Below are 10,558 nucleotides of genomic sequence, written 5' to 3'. Positions count from 1 at the left end.
AACATTCTACTTACGTTTTTTTTTTTTTGCGAAGCCTATATGATTCTGAGTTTGGACATATAAAGTTTGTATGCGAAAACTATTTCTAAGATGCATACTTAAAATGTTTCAAAACTCACTTCGCTCACACATAAGAAGAAGGCTTACACTACCGGTGCTGGCACATGCACAGATTAAATACACCTCTGGAATTCCGATTAAGCCATTTACATGTCTTAATAATTCAAAAGATTGCTCAGAAAACCAGCTGTTATTCTTACTTTGATTTTGACCTCACCGATTAAGTAAATCAGAGTAGTGTTTATAGGACTATTGGTATAATATCGAATGATTCATGTGCATTTAAACTGACTCACTATCTCTCAACTCTGCATCAAGCACACTTATTCCCCATCAAATAAGTTTCTTGGTGTTAACTGTATACCATAATTAGTGTTGGCAAAGAACGGACTATTGTTTAACTTTTGCTCAAATTCATGGAGAAAATAATCCTGCTTCCAACAGCTTGAGCAACAAATAAACTAGCATATGTTCAGCTTTTATTTGTTTTTCCTTGCAGACCTGTAAGCTTAACCGTGAACATTTTGAACGGCCCTCAAGGCAGAAATATTTTGACAAAGAAACAGATTGCATACATACAACCCATTTCAACCTGTAAATATGGTCAAGTAAAGACCATGTTAAGTTCTTTGTGCTGAAGCTTTCTCCAGTAACATTAACAGTAACAGAGCCCTCACAATAGATTGCTATTTTAGGGGTCCTTCAATCCACAAAGGTTGATCTTGTTTCTCAATCAGAGACAACAGTACTGGCTTGTTGACTAGTGGGACCTAATAGATTTGTTGAGAGTAACTTACTGAGGGTTTCTCTTCCATTTTTCCAGATGAACATTAGGTCATGATATACAAGACCCTGCTCCTGGCAACCAATGAGACGAGTAGAGTACGCCTAGTGCAGCAGCTCTGTGGTCGAACACTGCACTTTCTTCATTTGTTTCAACGAGGAAAGGAGTTTACATTTTATAATAGGAATGCATTCTCCGAGCCAGAGAAGCTAACATACATATTTTTATGGGAAGCTGTAGCTCATATACGCACAAAAATAATTGGATTTTCTTTTTTAACTGAGCTTGAAAGTGTGAGAGAGGAAGTCATTGATGCAAACAGTGACGTAAAGCTTTTCACTACTTTGGCTTTGTTGTAAGGGTTAATGTATGGCCTCTGCTGCATATAGAGGATTAAAGGCTGCCAACCATAATGAATATGTGAGATGCTACAAAAACAATTTCAGTATTGTTGGCCCTTGTTGCACATTTTTCTCAGTAGTCTACAATCAAAAGACGGGATGAAGTATTCTCTTACGAGGGCATTAGTAAGACAAACCCACTGAAATGGTTGAGGTTTGGAAGTTTGGAAACCCTGTTTTGCTGAAAGAAAACCTCAGCATTGTTTTGTCTTTTTTCCACTTATTTTAAGGAGCATTCTTTTCCTGTAGTAATGCAGAAAGTATGAGACTTATCTGAGACCCCACTTCAGAATCCAAACTTTCCCCCAGTTGGTGAACCTCTCCAGAAAATTGAATGTCTGAACACATTTTTAGATGGCATTGCGCATCAGTTTGACAGTTACAATGGCATCACAATGGAGTTCTGGTTTTGCTAAGCTTTCATCCTAAATCAACCTCTCAACAAACTCTGCAGCCAACATTGGACACAATGACACATGTACCTGGAAGCATTCGGGGCGCCGCTGTTTCACCAAATGGGAATCTGTTCAAAAATGTTGTTTAAAAAAAAAATATATATGTTTAATGATGCCTTTAACGAGCCACTGCCTTGATTGCAAACAGTTTGGCCCGTAATTTGCCCTTGCCCGCCGCTCTGTTTTTATGACGTGCAACAGAAACCGCAAACAGATTGATGAAAAAGCGTTCGTTCCCCCCCCTCTTCTGCCCTTCCTCAAACATCACCACCCTCCACTCAGCCAAACCCGTACACAACCAGGGTGGATCCATTTGTTGTTATTGGCCCAGTGGTGGAACATGGATTTAGGAGGCTTTAGAGTCCATTTAATGACAGACCCTGCACATTAGTGTTCTGATAAATATCAGTCATCTTTTCTCTATCCCGCCCTCTCTCGGTTTTTCGTTAGATTCTCAATCCAAGACTGGAGTACACTTGCTCAAACCCGAAAGATTACCTCATGGGGCTAGCAGCCACCATCACTATTCTGACGGGAGTTAATCAGAACAGTATGTTGCCTTTGGAAGTACCTTATATGCCTCTTTTCTCCTCTTCGACTTTTTCTGCACCAGCGGAGCCAGCTACCATCTTTTGTCCGTTCTTTCACAGAACAGCTACAGTCGTCCTATTTTATTATTCTAATGCTGACTTAACAATAATATAAATGGACAGGTCAACTACCAACCAAAATGATAATCGTCACAGTATCTATAAATTATATGGATAGAGGCGAATAGTGAGAAGAATTTAAGATTTTCAACATTAAGTTCGGAGAGAGGAACGTTTTGCAAACAATTATTTAGAGTTCGTCTGACCCATAGTTAAATTAATAGGAACATAGTGCATTCTCTATGGTGTATAGTCTTTCTCATTCAGACAGTCTAATAGGCGGTGGGCTGTAGCAAGCTATCTGCTTTAGTTTTCAAGATGATTGATCTCTGTTATTGGAGGAGCTGTTTTTTTTCTTCATATTGTGTATATGTATTTCTTCTGAACACATTTCCGTTTGTTGGCAAAAAAAAAAATAATAAACGTACTTTTATGTTCGCTAGCTGGAAATGCAAACATCGCAGAGTAGTAAACTGTGAAGCAATCAAAACCTATGTACTATCCTTCTCTGCTGATCACGTTCTCCGCAACTAAGGTAACTTAGTAGACAGCTGGAGAGAGATCTCTGTCCAACAAACTGCTGTCAAGTAAATATTTTTTGTTGTTGTAATCTATCTAGTTATAGAAACATGATACCATCAATGATAGCTGTACATTTACTCCCAATTTCGAACACAGAAACCTTAGTAATGTAGCTAGATGGCTAACTAGTTACAACAAGTAGATATGCTGCTAGCTAGCAGGTGCAGATACTAGCTAGCATGTCATTCCCGGACAATGAGTGCTTTAACTATCAGTTCATTCCAAATAATAATTTAAGATTATAGCTTATATATTCATCAAGGCAGGACCCACTAATTTTATCCATTCATTCATACTGACAAATAAGAAATGCCACATTATCCCTGTCAATAGTTGGAGTAGGATGATTGTATAGCACCCGGCCTCTGACCGTCAATGTTCATTTTCAGAAAAGATGAGTGTCACAGGGTTGATGCCTAAGTGAGTACATTGCATTCAATGGGTGGAAGATGACTATCACAGTGTTGTTGCTTATGTCAATAGGAAAAGATGTCACGGTTGACGTGTCTGTCAATACATTGCAGTCAATGGGAAAATGTAAGTGTCACAGGGTTGATGCCTAAGTGAATACATTGCATTCAATGGGGGAAGATTAGCATCACAATATGGAAATATTGTTTATTTGATATATTTAACCTTTTTAACTAGTGTAGGCAAGTCAGTTAAGAACAAATTCTTTTTTACAATGGCGATCTATATCGGCCAAACCCAGACAATGCTGGGCCAATTGTGTGCCGCGCCCTATGGCACTCTCAATCACGGCCTGTTGTGATACAATTTGGAATCAAACCGGGGTGTCTGTAGTGACGCCTCAAGCACTGAGTTGCAGCGCCTTAGACCGCTGCGCCGCTCGGGAGCCAATAGAGAAAGGAATCACAGACAGGACACCCTATTCTCCCTCCCTCCCTCTCTCTCTTCTGTCTCTCTCTGTCCTATCTCTCGACAGACAGACATATGAACTCAGACAGAAAGACAGGGTTAGGGTTATGGTTAGGGTTAAGCCAAGATGTTGAGATGAAGTGAGGGTAAGGGTTGAGCCAGGAGTTGATATGAAACTAGGGTTGGGGCTAGGTTTTGGGTTGAGCTGGGAGTGGACATGAAGCTAGAGTTGGGGTTGAGGCTAGAGGCTAGGTTTCGGGTTGTGCTGGGATGGGGACATGAAGCTAGAGTTAAGGTTAGGGTTGAGCTTGGAGTGGACATGAAGTTAGGGTTAGGGCCTCAACTAGAGGTCGTCTGATTATGAATTTTCAACTCCGATACCGATTATTGGAGGACCAAAAAAAGCAGATACTGACTAATCGGACAATTTTTTAACAATACTGAATGAACACTTATTTTAACTTAATATAATAAATCAATGAAAATAAATTTAGCCTCAAATAAATAATGAAACATGTTCAATTTGGTTTAAATAATGCAAAAATAAAGTGTTGGAGAAGCAAAAGTACAATATGTGCCATGTAAAAAAAAGCTAACGTTTGAGTTCCTTGCTCAACATGAGAACATATGAAAGTTGGTGATTCCTTTTAACACGAGACTTCAATATTCCAATGTAAGAGGTTTTAGGTTGTAGTTAATATAGTATTTATAGGACTATTTCTCTCTATATCATTTGTATTTCATATACCTTTGACTATTGGATGTTCTTATAGGCACTATAGTATTGCCAGTGTAACAGTATAGCTTCCGTCCCTCTCCTCGCCCCTACCTGGGCTCGATCCAAGAACACATCGACAACAGCCACACTTGAAGCAGCGTTACCCATCGCTCCACAAAAGCCGCGGTCCTTGCAGAGCAAGGGGAATAACTACTCCAAGTCTAAGAGCGAGTGACGTTTGAAACGATATTAGTGCGCATCCCGCTAACTAGCTAGCCATTTCACATCGGTTACACCAGCCATTAGGCTGATAGGCTTGAAGTCATAAACAGCGCTGTGCTTGCGAAGAGCTGCTGGCAAAACGCACGAAAGTGCAGTTTGAATGAATGCTTACGAGCCTGCTGCTGCCTACCATCGCTCAGTCAGACTGCTCTATCAAATCATAGACTTAATTATAACATAGCACACAGAAATACGAGCCTTTGGTCATTAATATGGTCGTTTATTATTTCAGTGAAATACGGAACCGTTCGGTATTTTATCTAACGGGTGGCATCCCTAAGTCTAAATATTCTTGTTACATTGCACAACCTTCAATGTTATGACATAATTACGTAAAATTCGGGCAAATTAGTTTGCAATGAGCCAGGCTGCCCAAACTGTTGCATATACCCTGACTCTGCGTGCAATGAAAGCAAGAGAAGTGACACAATTTCACCTGGTTAATATTGCCTGCTAACCTGGATTTATTTTAGCTAAATATGCAGGTTTAAAAATATATACTTCTGTGTATTGATTTTAAGAAAGGCATTGGTGTTTATGGTTAGGTACAGTCGTCCAACGATTGTGCTTCTTTCGCAAATGCGCTTTTGTTAAATCATCCCCCAGCATTGCATCGATTATATGCAACGCAGGGCAGGACACACTAGATAAACTAGTAATATCATCAACCATGTGTAGTTATAACTAGTGATTATGATTGATTGATTGCTTTTTATAAGATAAGTCTAATGCTAGCTAGCAACTTACCTTGTCTTCTACTGCATTTGCGTAACAGGCAGGCTCCTCGTGGAGTGCAATGAGAGGCAGGTGGTTAGAGAGATGGACTAGTTAACTGTAAGGTTGCAAGAGTGGATCCCCCGAGCTGACAAGGTGAAAATCTGTCATTCTGCCCCTGAACAAGGCAGTTGACCCACCGTTCCTAGGCCGTCATTGAAAATAAGAATGTGTTTTTAACTGACTTGCGTAGTTAAATAAAGATTAAATAAAGGTATAAAAAAAATCTGTAAAATCGGCACCCAAAAATACCGATTTCCGATTGTTATGAAAACTTGAAATCGGCCTTAATTAAATCGGCCATTCCGATTAATCGGTCGACCTCTAGCCTCAACCCTAACCTTAATCCAATTAATAATAAATTAATGTACCCCTCCCCCCACTACATGGCCTGACCTAGAGTTAATGTTATTTTGAGTAACATCGGCAGAAGGGTTGAACCAAGATATGGAGATGAAGCGAAGCAAAGGTTACGTTTAGGGTCATGGTTAGAGTTAGGATTGAGCTTGGAGTTGATATGAAGCTAGGGTTAGGGTTAAGGCTAGGTTTAGTATTGAGCTGGAATATGGACATGAAGTTAGGATTAGGGCCTCAACCCTAGCCATAACTCTAACCTTAGTCCAATTAACAATTAATGAATGTACCCCTCCCCCCACTACATGGCTGAAAGGTAGACCTCACTTGAAGCCTGTTATGTGCTTTTGAGTGACAACCGCAGAAAGGTTGAGGCTAGAAACAAAAATTCACCCATGGGATTGTTCAACAGACCCTCCCGATGAACGCAAGCCTATATCTGAACATGTGAATTTGACTCTTCACAGTGGAAACTTGGTCCCATAGAGAACAAGGCTTTTCTTTCATAGACAAGCATTACCAACAGCCCTCACATAACCTGTTGACTGCGATTGAGCTAGCTAAACGTCCTTGTAAACAACCAATCGTGACCTTATGGGGATGCCCTGTATTGAGGTTCAGCTTCCTGTGGAAACAGGATGTGCCTTAATTCATCCTCAACATGGTCCTTCATTCTCTCTGCAGTTACACAATTTCCCACTTCTGCTGAGGAGGGTACATTGTGTTAATGGCCGGCTTAACTGTGAGCATTCTAATCAAATGCATCAAAATAGATATTGCTCTGTGTTTTACTCTGAGTTATGCTCCAAAAGTTGGAGATGCATAGCAATGCCTAATGTATGAGCCATATGACAGTTAGTTCTCAAATAGCAGCACTCCTATCCAGTAACTGGGCAGTCAAACTTGGACCACTGTTTGGAAAGCTTCTTTAATGTAAGAATCCCACCTTTACTGTAGTACTGAGGTGACTATTTTATCTTAAGGATTAATAATTGAATATGACATGAAAATTAAACATGATTAATAATGATTATGACTCATTTCAAAATCATTATTTATGACGAATTATTAATTTCATTATTAATTTAATTTTTTTCTTTTGAAAGTTTGGCATTAATGTATCATGATATAAATTATTTATCATGCAGTTCAATGGTTAATCAATACAAACATCTAGTGCAAATATTTAAAAAGAGAAAGAAGCTCCAAGGACAGACTGTACATAAAAGATAAAAACAGACACGCGTATGCAATAATTACAGCAATATCTTCCTTTTTAATATCAAAATTAGTAAATCAATGACAATAAATATGGTTTGTATGTCTTCTCTCTACAATGAGTTCACCAGTGTTATATTGGAGGATATTGGGCAGCAGTACGCTTGTGGGCACTCCAACATTGTGAGGAAAATGTATAAAAGCATTCTGAACTAGGGTCTAATTAGTGCACTGGTCATGTCTGGTTTTCTTCCTATCAAAAATGGACACATTAGATCAGGACCAATGAGAATATTTTCTTCTTGTTGACAAGACGCAAGTTTGCGTTTCCTCCATGATATCCAGTTCCTGATTTGCAAAACCTGAAGTCGATTGGAATGTCTGTTGCTTGTGCTTTGAAGGTATTGGTCAATATTGGTCTTGTTTTTTTGTGCTTTGTTTGTTAGAAAATATACTGCATTATTGGTGGAATTCCGACCCGAGTTAAGTGTGCGTAAATGGAACATACAGTACTTCCCTTTTTATGCACTTTTCTCTACCCGTATTCTGACCTTAAAGTTAAGCATGAGAATAGCCTGCTATTCACCAGCTATTTGTTTGGGGTGGGGATCAAATAAATGAAGGTGTTGCAGAGGTATCTAGAGATACGCTGTATTCTGACCTTGACTTAACTAATAATTCAACCACATTTACCTGTGAGGAAACCATGAATAAGGTCTAGCGAACCTACTGGTTCCAAGTGGAAAAAGCATCTACTAGATTTTTTCTGATTGAGATAACAACATTCTCCATGCACTGTAATTTATAACTTAATTAGAGCTTGATAAATGAGTAATCAGTTGAATAAGGCACATTTAAATGTAACTTTTATATCTATTTAACCTTAAAATCGCTGGAGAGAAATGTGAAACCAGTCATATGCCAGAAAACTGAAGCATATAAACTTTCCCACATTAAAGTTTATGAAATGCCGTGCCTTTTTACAGAATTTAAATTGTATGACCTTTTAACTTGCAAGGATGGCATCCTGGTCTCATAGACTAGACGTAACATAGTAAACGTAAATCCTGGACACTCAAATTAGAATGATGTATTACGTTTGGTAGGTTACACAAGACAAAAGGTTACTTGAGGCAAGCATTTTAGTGAGGTGGGTGTATAATGCAAACATCTAGCAACCCAAAGGTTGCATGTTCAAATCTCATCATGGACAATTTTAGCTAATTAGCAACTTTACACCTACTTAGCATGTTAGCTAACCCTAACCTTAACCCCTAGCTTAGCTAACGTTAGCCATCTAGCTAACTTTATCATTAGCCACCTAGCCATCAAGCTACATTTAGCCACAACTAATTTAATTGGTATCACATCATATATATTCCAAATTCGTAACAGATCATACGAAATGGATGATGGGCATCCACCAATTAATACAGTGCCTTCAGAAAGTATTCACACCCCTTGACTTTTTCCCCATTTTGTTGAGTTACAGCCTGATTTTTTAAAATGTATTAAATTGAGATGTTTTGTCACTGGCATAGACACATACCCCATAATGTCATAATGTCAAAGTGGAATTATGTTTTTCAAAATGTCTACAAATTAATACAAAATTAAAAGCTGAAATGTCAATAGTTTAATGGCTGTGATAGGAGAAAACTGAGGATGGATCAACAACATTGTAGTTACTCAACAATACTAACCTAATTGAGTGAAAAGAAGGAAGCCTGTACAGAATAAAAATATTCAAAAAAATGCATCCTGTTTATTTACTAGGCAAGTCAGTTAAGAACAAATTCTTATTTACAATGACAGCCTACCGAGGAACAGTGGGTTAACTGCCTTGTTCAGGGGCAGAACAACACATTTTTACCTCATCAGCTCAGGGATTCTATCCAGCCGAACGCTCTAACCCCTAGGCTACCTGCCACCCCTGTTTGCAAACAAGGCACCAAGGTAATACTGCAAAAAATGAGGCAAAGCAATTCACTTTTTTTGTCCTGAAAACAAAGTGTTATGTTTGGGGCAAATCCAATACAACACATTAAGGAGTACCACTCCCAATATTTTCAAGCATAATGGTGGCTGCATTATGTTATGGATACAGTATGCTTGGGGAGTTTTTCAGGATAAAAAAAAGAAACGGAATGGAGCTTTTTGGACCAGAATCTCTCTTGGCAGAATCTGTTTTGAAGCTGAATTGGACTATTATCGAACTTTGCATCTATGTCCATATGGTTAAAAGTAATTTAGCTCCATCATGTCTAACTAGCATCCACTTTTCATATTTTGTAAACCTATTTTTTCCTACCATGTTTTTGTGTTAGGATTTGTATTTAGTAATGGACACTTTTTTTTTTACATAGAGGAAAACCTGTCTCAGTCTCCTTTCCACGAGACACTGGGAGATTAATTCCCCTTTCAGCAGGACAATAACCTAAAACACAAGGCCAAATCTACACTTGAGTTGCTTCCTAAGAAGACCGTGAATGTTCCTGAGTGGCCGAGTTACAGTTTTTACTTAAATCTGCTTGAAAATCTATGGCAACCATTTAAAAAATGGTTGTCTAGCAATGATCAACGTTGAGCAAACATTGTACAATCCAGGTGTGCAAAGCTCTTAGTGACATACTCAGAAAGACTCACAGCTGTAATCGCTACCAAAGTGGATTCTAACATGTATCGTCTCAGGGCTGTGAATACTTATTTAAATGAGATATTTCTGTGTTTAATTTTCGCTATATTTGCTAACATTTCTAAAAACATGTTTTCACTTTGTCATTATGGGGTATTGTGTTTAGATGGGTGAGAAATCAAATCTATTTAATCCATTTTGAATTCAGGCTGTAACACAACAAAATGTGGAATAAGTCGAGGGGAATGAATACTTTCTGAAATGTATCATACTAATTAGAGTATTCCGGATTTACATTTACTATGTTACGTCTAACCTTGAGTCCAGGTTGGGGATAAACACTCTCAAATGTCTTTATTTTAGGCTACCCCGACTTTCTCAGTTTCCTATTTTCCTCATGTTAAATATTAGCCACTATCAGTATCGACCGTCAGTAAGCCTAATAACCACACATTCAACTGCCAATTTACTGTTAGTATCCGTATCGACTGTCAGTAAGCCTAATAACAACACAAATTCAACTGCCAATTCACTGTTAGTTCCCTTCAGTTGGTATATCCTACATTATCATTCCAATTAATTACATTGTTTTGTTTACCTTCATTTGCTTCCTCTGTAAACTCCATTACGGATCATTAGTAACAGTTGAGAATATTGAAAAGGTAGGCTAATTAAATAGTTATGGGACTGAGCACAGACCAAGCTGTAACGATGCATGGCTTGTAATCACACAATTTCATGGTTAATACAGGCAATATACGATGGT

General features: G+C 38.5%; 1 long non-coding RNA gene across 1 annotated transcript in view; it reads right to left on the bottom strand.

Annotated features, from left to right (window-relative positions):
- Positions 1 to 10,558, bottom strand: part of LOC149975859 (uncharacterized) — a 944,026-nt gene that overhangs the window by 89,910 nt on the left and 843,558 nt on the right. The window lies entirely within an intron of this gene.

This window comes from Oncorhynchus mykiss, chromosome 17 (genome assembly GCF_057628025.1).
Source record: "Oncorhynchus mykiss isolate SJ-2025 chromosome 17, ASM5762802v1, whole genome shotgun sequence".
Classification (NCBI taxonomy): Eukaryota; Metazoa; Chordata; class Actinopteri; order Salmoniformes; family Salmonidae; genus Oncorhynchus; species Oncorhynchus mykiss.
Note: the sequence above shows the minus strand (reverse complement) of the source record. Positions and strands in the feature narration are given on the sequence as shown.